Here is a 10,772-nt window from a genome sequence, read left to right on the forward strand (position 1 = left end):
TAATTACACTTATTAAAGTGTAATTACACTTATTAAAGTGTAATTACACTAGTGTGCTTTAACATGCGCCTCCAAACAACGCTAAACATATTGCAGTATACGCGTGCGCTACAGATTGTAACTTACACGATTCTGTTTACCAAGGATCACAGTCATAATGGTTCTCATCCATTTAATACATCAGCACCTGTACCGTTTCGCTTTAGAATATAATATTGTAAAACTCCAATAATGTTAAAAACACTTTAATCACGGAAATATTGAAGTGGTTACACGAATTTTATTGCTACATGTCAGTCTATGATAAAAAACTGGCACGGCGCGTGGTACGCGAACAGGGGGTCTCCGCCATCCTTTGGTACGAAGCGCGGGAGGCGAGGAAGCGGTAAAAAAAAAGGGAAGCAGTGGTGCAGGGCCAGGGTCGACAGAACTCGAGCGCGGCAAAATTTTACTCGCTTCGAGTGCAGGTTATTACAGCGTTATAATATTGAAAATCGAATTTAAAGTTGTGTCGCTTACAATACATTTTAAGGCATAACAGTGCTGGTACTGAGACACGTAATTGTCGATAACTTTTATTCCAAGAATTCCATCTTGTATTGTATGAATTGTACTTGTCTTCGAAACATAGGTACTGCTGTAGTAAATCAATTGCTAATTATACATCGAGATATACATATATATATATATATATATATACATAGATCGAAATACAATAAGATAATTCCAGAATTTCAGAGGGAGGTATTATCAACTCTAAGTAGGTACGTAATTACCCATGTAATGGTCAAATTTTTTAAAAATACCGTTACTTCTTCGTAAAGCAGATTTCTTTGAAAAGAATGAGTAAGTAGCTACACTTTTTTATGAGATATTTCTTCATATTTTTTGTTTATTAAATATGATAAATATTAAATAAGACTAAAAAGAAAATACATTGTACTGTTCTGGGTCGGAGGCCTGGTGTCCCAAGACACAGGGTCTACCTAGTTTGGGCACCAGTCTCCCGCTATCTGCTTACCAAGAATGTTTTTAATTTGTATATGAATGGGAGAGAATAAATGATTATTATTATTATTATTATTATTATGTTTCCTGAGATTACCTTCATTTTGCTACTACAAAACTGCCATACACGTCGCAATGTTGAGTGTTTTGAAAATTAAATTATTAATTCGGATTAAATTGTGCGTTTGTTTTTTCAAATCGGTTTACAAATATAATATAATATATAATATAATTAATAGAGTAAAGAAATATATAAAAAAAAGATAGAAGATAACACAGATGTAGAGCGGGATCTTAGAAGGTAACACAGATATAGAGAGGGTGTGTACGGGGCATAATTTTGGCACGTATAGGTGTGCAAGGTATTAATAAAGTAAGGATTTGTATTTAAAGCTTACTGCCAGGCCTCCTATACCCGCAATCCTATGAATCAACTACCCGCAGAAAGCTCTCAGTTTGGGAATGTTCGCTGGTGCACAAGTAGATGGGTTTGCTTCAATTATGTGAAAGCAAGTGGCCTCCTTGATGTGCAGAGTACGTGGCAGTGGTAACGGCCTCTTGAGTATCGTTGCTGATCGGGTCCAGGGTTCATTCTTTGAATACTGGACCAAAATACATGTGTACCCCAAACTTAGCGGGCACTTATAATTAGGAAATGTAAGTTTGTATGTTCACTAACCAATATCGATGTATATTCTAACATTTTTTTAATTTGAATTTGAAAAAATAAAAAGCATTAAAAACGTATAGTAACAAAACAAAAAGATTAAGTCAATTTAAATGACAATTTACAAAAAAGAACGTTTAAATGACACCGTCATTATAAAACAATTGTTTCGGTACCAATTTAAACGAAATCGATTTAAAAAGTCGATTCAAAAATCGGTCGATTAGCAACAATTTAGTATTCGTATCTCCTGCACTTTAATACAATTTTAATGAACGTGACTTCTGTACTGTCATTATATGACCTTATGTCTAAAAAAACAAATCGTTTTGGGAACCCTAATCTATGTCTACTACGAAAACATTATAATATTTATTCACTTTTGGGTATATTGAAAATTCAAATTCCATTTCTGGTTTTCTTAAAATCGGTTACTTTTTTTTCAAGAAAAAGGGCAATGATTACAAAACACTGGTGAATAATGATGATAATTTTAAAATATAGGGTTGTAGTCAAGGTTACTTCGAATGATATGTTTGAGGATGTCTCCGCTTAATCGATGTTTAGCTACAAAAAATATCTATAGCGCCTTTTTAGAAGTCACCTTGTAAAATGCTTCGCTCGTAGCATTTAATAACTTAGTATAATGTACGTTTATAGATGAACAGATATGTATTATGCCAATGTGTAAAAAATGTATAGATCTGAGTGACGGGACGAACAAGTAGTTCGCCTGGTGGTAAACAACACGAATATCCAAAGCAGTTGCAGTGCCACTCAAAGCTCCCCAATCGCAAAGGTCCCCTTCAAAACCGGAACGCAGTAATGTTCACATTACTGCTTGGCGGCAGAAATAGGTAATGAGCCAGTATTTACCTGACCGAACAAAAAAAGCCTAATCTAATTTTACATACAGGTTTATTCACGAAGTTCTATATCATTATTAACGAAAGGTATTGCTACAAAATATTCACTAACTTACGTAATTTAAAATTGAAGTCATATATACATACAGGTCAATTTATGTCTGAGGGTGACGGGCGTAGTGGCAGTGCCCCTCAAATCTTAATGCTCTGAGTGGTACTGCAAGTGTTCTGGACAGGCGTGTCGTTTACCACCAGTCGCACGACTTGTTCGTCTCGTCACTTGGTTTCATGGGGAAAATAAACAAACGTCGTATGTGGTTTGAACGTATTTTTCTCACAAAAAACATGTTGGTTGTAGTTACCATTTAAATTAGTTAAATTATACCTCTCTTGGATGCTACATTACTCAAATAAAATAATATTTAAATATATTTTTGTTTTAAGAAAAATTAGTTAAATTAAAATTTGTAAAAATGCGTAGCCAAGGTTTTCACTCTAAAAGCGTTTGCACGCTACATCCAATTCGTATCCGTTCTAAATCCAAGAATATCTAGAAAACTCGAACTGACTTCGGTTGTCGCTTGTGCACTAAGTCCGATACAAATTATGATTACTACTATTTGTCCTTTCAATTTCCGTCAACTTTTGCATAAGAAAAAGATAATAGATAGAAAGAAATAAAAATTTTTGAGTACACCTTCTCCTGTTGAACTAACTTTTCAGATAAACATTTTATAATTACGATGAACTTAAACAAGATAGCAAGACATTTATTTATAGTTATTAATAAATGGGTGTGTCTGCTTTTAATATTATTTTATATACGTATCGATATTTGCTGTTTCCCTTCATCCCTCCGCACAGCCGTAACCGCCGCGTTCAAACTCGGATTGGATGCATTGCGCAAGCGTTAATGCTAATAATACCGTAGTAAGTTCGGTCTACGAAAATAATGATCCGAATTAAAGGCATTCTTGATTTCGTAAGACGGAATTCGAATTCAGTGCCCAATTTCGCATATAAATAGTACTACGACTACCTCGGACCGCCATTTCACAGATTCGGGACGGATACGAAACGGAAGCAGGTCACAAACGCTCCAAGGACTACTATATCTGCCGTCCACTAACTAAAATGCGGCTAAGTGACAAATGATCAAATAACCGTTTTAAATAGCAAAAAAATAGAGTACAAAATTGTCTTTTGAAAACAGTTAAAATTAGTTGACGTGTTCGGCTTATCGGAACTTCCCTAACGATGCATAGCTGAAGTATCATTAAACAGTTTCAGTATTCTAAAACAGAGTCATGGCTTTTTATAATATCTATCTCAAATCTATCTAGCTAGCGCACGGCAGATATGTGTATACGACACTTAGATAAAATACGATGCTTACTTTACGATCGCGTCACTTTCCTTTACAGCTTCACGGCCATTTCATCTATATTATTTATCATTTTATTGGCTTTTAAAAATGAATAGTCAGTTTTGTACTCATGATTTAGAAAAAAACAATGGTACCCAACGTTTTAAACGGCTTGCGTGTCACTTTTCGTAAATTAGTTCTCGAATTAGTAGCAAGAGCACGTCTTCAACGGAATCAAAGTTGGGACCACTAATCGGCGTAGCGTGTGATCTGAACTATAGGTGTATTGTAATGATGAACAATAACGGCTGTTGGAAAGTTGTTAGAAGATGATTAATTTATTAGGTTTATGTATTAAAAACTAGTTTCTTTTTTAATCTGCTTGTACTATGAGTACCAAAGCAACGGAATTATATAATTTAGAAAAGTTGATTTCCCAAATTGTTACCGGGAATCGAACCTGGAACTTCCTCATCCAAGGTCCACTGTGCACACCGTTGAACTAACGAGGTCGTCACTTCAATTGGTGAAATAAAATCTTTTCTATTTTTGAAAGCATTTTCTTGCATAGTTATGAAATGTTTTTAGGGTAATAATAAGTACGCATTTAACCTCGATCTCACCTGATTTGGTCGACGCATACTAAATAATGCCTTTCACCCTTTAAAACCAGAACGCAGTAATGCGTACATTACTGCTTGGCGGAAAAAATGAACGAACTCTTTTATTTTACATGATGATAGGAATAATATTGTCTGAGTCTGAATCACTTTACATAATTAAGTACATTTTGATGCACACAAGGCGTTAAGAGGACAAATTACTCATTGGATTTTGTCTCCACTATCCCATTTTCTGAAAACCAACTATACTAATTGACAAAGTTGACAAACATATTTTTGTCAATTTATATGTCACGCTATGTCGCTGACAGTAACATGAAAATGCCTTCAAGACATTTTTTTACAAATGCTTTAGGAATTTAATGAAATAAATTGAAATAATTATTATAAGGCTCAGATATTTATTTTAAGTGGTAAACAATCTTTTGAGTTTTTGTCTTAAAAAGTAAAGTATCTTTTTTATTCGTTGTAAGTACAGGTTAAGCTAACCATTACGGTCATTACAAGACAATACAATGTTACAATATACTTCTCGTTTACGTACATATATAAACAACAATGGCGTAAAAGTAAAACATTTTAAAAGTCTTTGTTTGTGCAATAAAAAGTCAATTCCTTGTTGTAATAACGCCACATCTCCAAAATAACAACTTTTCAAGAGAGAGGTTTAAGAATTCTAGAAACAAAATTAGTCGTTAAGTATTTTATGCTTAAATAGGGGAATTGTAAATTTCACGTATACGTAATTTGTTTCGTTTAGTTGTGATAAAAATGTGATAAAAGAACTGTTGACGTATGTTAACATGTGGCTTTATTGTTATAAAAAAAATATACTAAAAATAGTCTTTACAGCTTAACTGCCTCCGTTGCCAAACGGTTACCCATGCTGCTCTGCCACTTAGAGGTCCCGGGTTCGATTCCTGGGTCGGAAATATTTGTGTGATCTACATTCATTTCTTTTGTGAGTTTGGTGTATCTGTGTCTATGGCATCCACGACGCACGGTTTTTCTAACCCGGGGCTATGAGTATGTGTGTTATTTATATAGCCGAATAAATATGTAGTAAATAAGAAATTCAATTAAAAGTGCTAACTTAGATAATATTCTCAATTTCGGCTTTGGTACATTATATTTAACCAGTGAACCCTAAATATTGCTTGTTATAATTGGGACAGTGGGAATTGTCCCAAAGTTCGGAACTAGTCATGATTGAAGGCACAATTAACAACACGAGATTGTCGAAAAACATCAAAAAACGGGCCAATTTGTCGGATGCTTGCTTCCTTAATAGCGGCAGTTTTGGGAACATGATTACTGGTTCTTTTTTAATATTAAGTTGGTAGTTTAGTTAAGCGACATTCGGACGTATTTGCCAGAGATTAAAACAATATAAACTTTAAGATATGCAGTTTCAAGATGTGTTTCCGAAACGTGGTTATACAAACACGACTGGAATTATAGCTCTATTGATTTAAAAAGCGAACGGAGTGTGTGATAGATTCGCCATAGCTCTGGCAGATGTGATAAATTTATGAGTTAATAAATAAACGAGACATTGCCTAAAGCACAGGCTCCCAAATTTTTTGGTTCAGCGCCCATTTAGGCAAGATAAAAAAATTTCAACGCCCACCCCCATAAAAATACTTGAAAACACGTATTTTTTTATATTAACTTTACACAAAAAAATCACAAAGAAAAACAATTATTATATATATGTATGTAGTGTAGTTTCTATAGGCAATCAAGGTTTTTTTTTTCAAATGCGGTAGCACCCACTGGACAGCATCAACGCCCCTACCGCCTTAGGACTCTTCAGCGTACATAGGAGGCCAGTAGGGACCACTTTGGGAAACTATGGCCTAAAGACTAAAGACCCCCATATACGGGACGATTTGTCTTCACTATACGATTATCGTGACGATCGATCCAAACTTCTTGAAATGATTTTGTTTCGCCTGGTCTAACAATTTAATGTACAGTCAGTCCTAAAACATATCTTTAACTTTTTATAAGAAAAACTGATCTCAAAAGTTCGTACATATATTTGCCAAGTTTTATTGAAATCGGTTACCGGAAAGTGCGCGAAACTGGATTCATCCCCTAGTTTGCCACTCTTAGAGGTGGAATATTTTCTTCACATTTAAATGGGTCCAGTACGCAGGTACCCTCTTTCCAACGAAAAATAATCATCAAAATGGGTTCACAAATCGTTAGTTATCGCGTAACATACGTACAAAAAAAATATATAATCGAATTGAGAACCTCCTCCTTTTTTGCGTAACATACGTAAAAAAATGTATAGTCAAATTGAGAACCTCCTCCTTATTTGCGTAACATACGTACAAAAAAAATTTATAGCCGAATTGAGAACCTCCTCCTTTTTTGCGTAACATACCTACGTACAAAAAAATGTACAGTCGAATTGAGAACCTGCTCCTTTTTTGAAATTGGTTAAAAATCTATGAATGATTGTAGATAAATATTTTGAAGTAAACTACTATAAATTATTCAATACAGTAATTCATTGATACGTGTGACTATTGGCGAAAACCAGTACTCTTTAACAAACACATAACAAATACAATGAAATATTCAACAATTTTGACTGATGATTAATATTTTCCATTCAAGTTTTTCTGACTGTGGACATGACATTGTAAACTTGTCTATGATACGGTGTAGTTTCTGGAAAACTGGTCAATAGTCAAAATTCGTTCAATTTAAATTTCAACTCATAGGTAAATCCAAACTGTAAGGTCTTCCATGAATTTCCCCAACCGCTCTGCATTTAACGGCTCTGTGGAAAGCAATCAGTGGCTAAGTGAGACGTAATCCTGTGCCAACAGCTAATTTTGGTACATGAAGCTATTAAAACACCGTTGACAAGATATTATGCAAACAAAAACATGCATTCTTGTTCCAAACAAATCGATACTCGTTCCAAACAAATTTGCTAAAAAAATGCGCCATATATCAAATGAAGAAGCCTATAAACATCTGCAAAATAGCTTAAATAAAATTCAAGAATGGCTAAGAAAACGGAGGATCAAATCATCCAGTAGCAGTAGAACTCCTTGTGAAAGAGTTCGTCCAGGTTAGTACTGTTTTTCTGCCACCAAGCGGTAATGTCAGCATTACTGCGTTCCGGTTTTCAAGGGTAAGATGCTGGTGAAATGGTGACGGGCGCAGTGGCAGTGCCCCTCAGATCTTTGCGATTTAAAGCTCTAAGTGACACTGCAACTGTTATGGACAGCCGTCTAGCTTACCATCAGGTGCACGACTTGTTGGCCCCATCACTTGATATTATAAAAAAAAATCAAAGCTAGCGCGTCAAAGTCCGTCCAGATCACGTTCACTTTGAAAAGAGAAGAAAGAAAAAAGAAATTTATATTTTAATCTTATTGATTTAAAATTGCTACAAAATATTTAACTACGGTCATGTATAAAATAAACATGGCGAAAAAAAATGTTTAACGAAAGGCTTTGATAAAAATGTAAGTAAAGTAAGCGTAAAAAGTAAACAGGTAAGTGTTCTAATTTGCAATTACTTACTTATTTAAACAATAGTTTTAATTTCCTACATAACTTTGAAAAATAATAGAAATGTAATAAAAAATCATAATAGAAAGTGTAATTCATAAATAATAACAATGGGTTTGTAATGTATTTTGTTTGTAATGTATTTTGGTCGGTTGGTCTGGTTTAACATTTTATTTCACACTTAGAATTTTCAATTAACATGAAAAAAAAAACAATATCTTAGTACGTTGAAACATCGAACTACAAAGATTATTATTTTTAAAATTCTAAATTATGACAAGACGTTTGCAGCAAGAGCAATAGGTGTAATCGTTTAAACGCCGTTATTCATTTTGATTCTCTAATGTATTTTGGTAATTTGTTAAATAGTAAATAGTGACATCTTCATTTAACTTTTCTCCGTTATTTGTACGTTGTTTAACATAGGATTATTTCGGTACGTAGCTCCATGGCCCTCATTACAGGCCCACATATACTAAACTCTAAACTTGGTGCACAAACGCCACGTCTGCGTTTAATTGCATTTCACTGTTAAAGCCCTCGCCTAGTAATACAGTACCATACCTATCGATTTTCTAAGTTGGAACTGAACAATACATCAACATGTTTTTTTTTTTAAATTACTCCACAAGTGTACAACGGTCAAAATATATTATGAACTATGCGATAATACTTAAGGTCGTATTCTAGAACTCTACTCAATGCTCAATTCATGATTTGAGTATGGTTAAAAGCACTCGAAATCATACTCAAGTCCTTGCCATTAGGGTCGTATTTCCAGTGTTTGACAGCATACTCAAGTTCTGAGTTGAGCATTGAGTAGAGTTCTGGAATACGACGCTCAGTGTCTTAGAATACACGGTGTCTCAAACGCACAGCTGTGTTTCCACGACATGAAAAAAAAAACAATATAAAAATTATTAAAAATTTTATTAAGGAAACTAAAAACAAAAATCATTTATTGCAGACAATAGACAGTCCATTTTGTTAGTATACTTTTACAAGCTATCTATTCTACTGTTAGTACAAAAGTTACAGAATAAAAATAAAATGAATGGATTGAAATTATTAATTGAAATTATAACATGATACCTGCTAAGTTCACCAAACTCCCAAGATTATTTTTTTTTATCAAAATTCTAAGCGACACTGTGTGTCTTAGGTCGCGTGATGGGTTAATTAACATATTTTTCAATGTAGTTGCTCGTAACTTGCTTATAATTATATACTAATTAAAATATAAGTCTAAAACCTTGACCCCTACAGACAATAACATACAAGTACAAAAACGGCATGTGGCACTCACAATTAGCTCTTCAAAAAAGAAACACATCCAGACACCAAAATCCAAACGTGTTAATATTTAAAAAGTCAAATTTTCAATGTTAAAAATTCCCCCTACCATTGGCGAGAAGATACCAACAACTTATATTTACGGTTACAAAATAAAATCTAATTCGAAAAACACAAATATTACTATTGTATTTAACTGCATATGTCATTTGGCAGCATTGTATACGAACTCGGCAATGCTTTTAAATGTTCCCCCTTGAAAAAAGATAGAAGAGCGAGTTTAAAGTTGAAATTGACTTTGACAAATGTACAGATGGTGACCTATGACCGTCTTGTGTGAGCGATCAAATATTCAAGACCTGTCAACGGCTGACGTCGGTGGGTATGGTCACACTTGTGGCGTTGTCTGTACCTATCGTCGAAGGTGTTTGAAAGTAATTGATACGGTAAATAATGGATAATAAATATATTTTGCGTTTTTTTTTTTGTACACACGCCAGCACATCAAGCTACACATAGATGTATCTTATTCCGTTGCACTGGAAGCGATTTTTAAACAAAAATGTGTAGTCTGATATGCCGTTGTCCGTACTACAATGAATAATCGTTATTAGTAGGACTTTCGGGGTTATTCCTGAACAATTAACACTTTTATTCTTCTCTCCAATTTCAGAACAAACCATGGTCACAAATTGACAATCGGCTCTTGACAGTTTTAAGGACAGATATGTCTACCCTCTTTAGTCGTCGATGTTTACCCTCGTCTCGAGTTCTAGCAGTGCCACCATAATGCCGGCCATACACGCTACGATATACCTGTGCAGGCAGACCGGAACGTGTGTTGAAACAGACATGTGCAATTTTGTGTACCTGCGCAGATGGCCGACGCAAGATCGAAAATCAATTCTTTTGAGTGATACCGTACGATAGACCCGCACATGTGTGCATGTACTACAGTCGCCTGCGCAGTTCGCGCCATTTGATTTGTAAAGATGACCGTCAAGAACTGTCTCGTATTAATTAATAGTATGTTAAATTGCGGCTTAAAAGTAAAACTCACAATGAAGCAGAGGGCTTGCTGGAATTTGTTTCATAATTATTTTTATATAGGTAACCATTCATTTATAACTACTAATAATTATTTTATTGTTAAATATTGAAAATCACTTTTCAAGCTGTAACATAAAGAAATTCACCCAAAAAGATGCCTAAAATACATTACACATTAGTTTCTAATTTATAAAATGTATAGCTGTACTGTGAACATTGTATAATTTAGATTCCCTTCTTAATGCTTATTGTAATATTATAATAGCTTTATTTACATTTGTTTTTCATGTACTGTATTAGATTGTTTTATTAAAATCAATTTATCTTTATCTTTATGTTTATCACTATCCTTCATAACC

This window comes from Hyposmocoma kahamanoa, unplaced genomic scaffold (assembly GCF_003589595.1).
Source record: "Hyposmocoma kahamanoa isolate Upper Pololo Valley unplaced genomic scaffold, ASM358959v1 76, whole genome shotgun sequence".
Lineage (NCBI taxonomy): Eukaryota > Metazoa > Arthropoda > Insecta > Lepidoptera > Cosmopterigidae > Hyposmocoma > Hyposmocoma kahamanoa.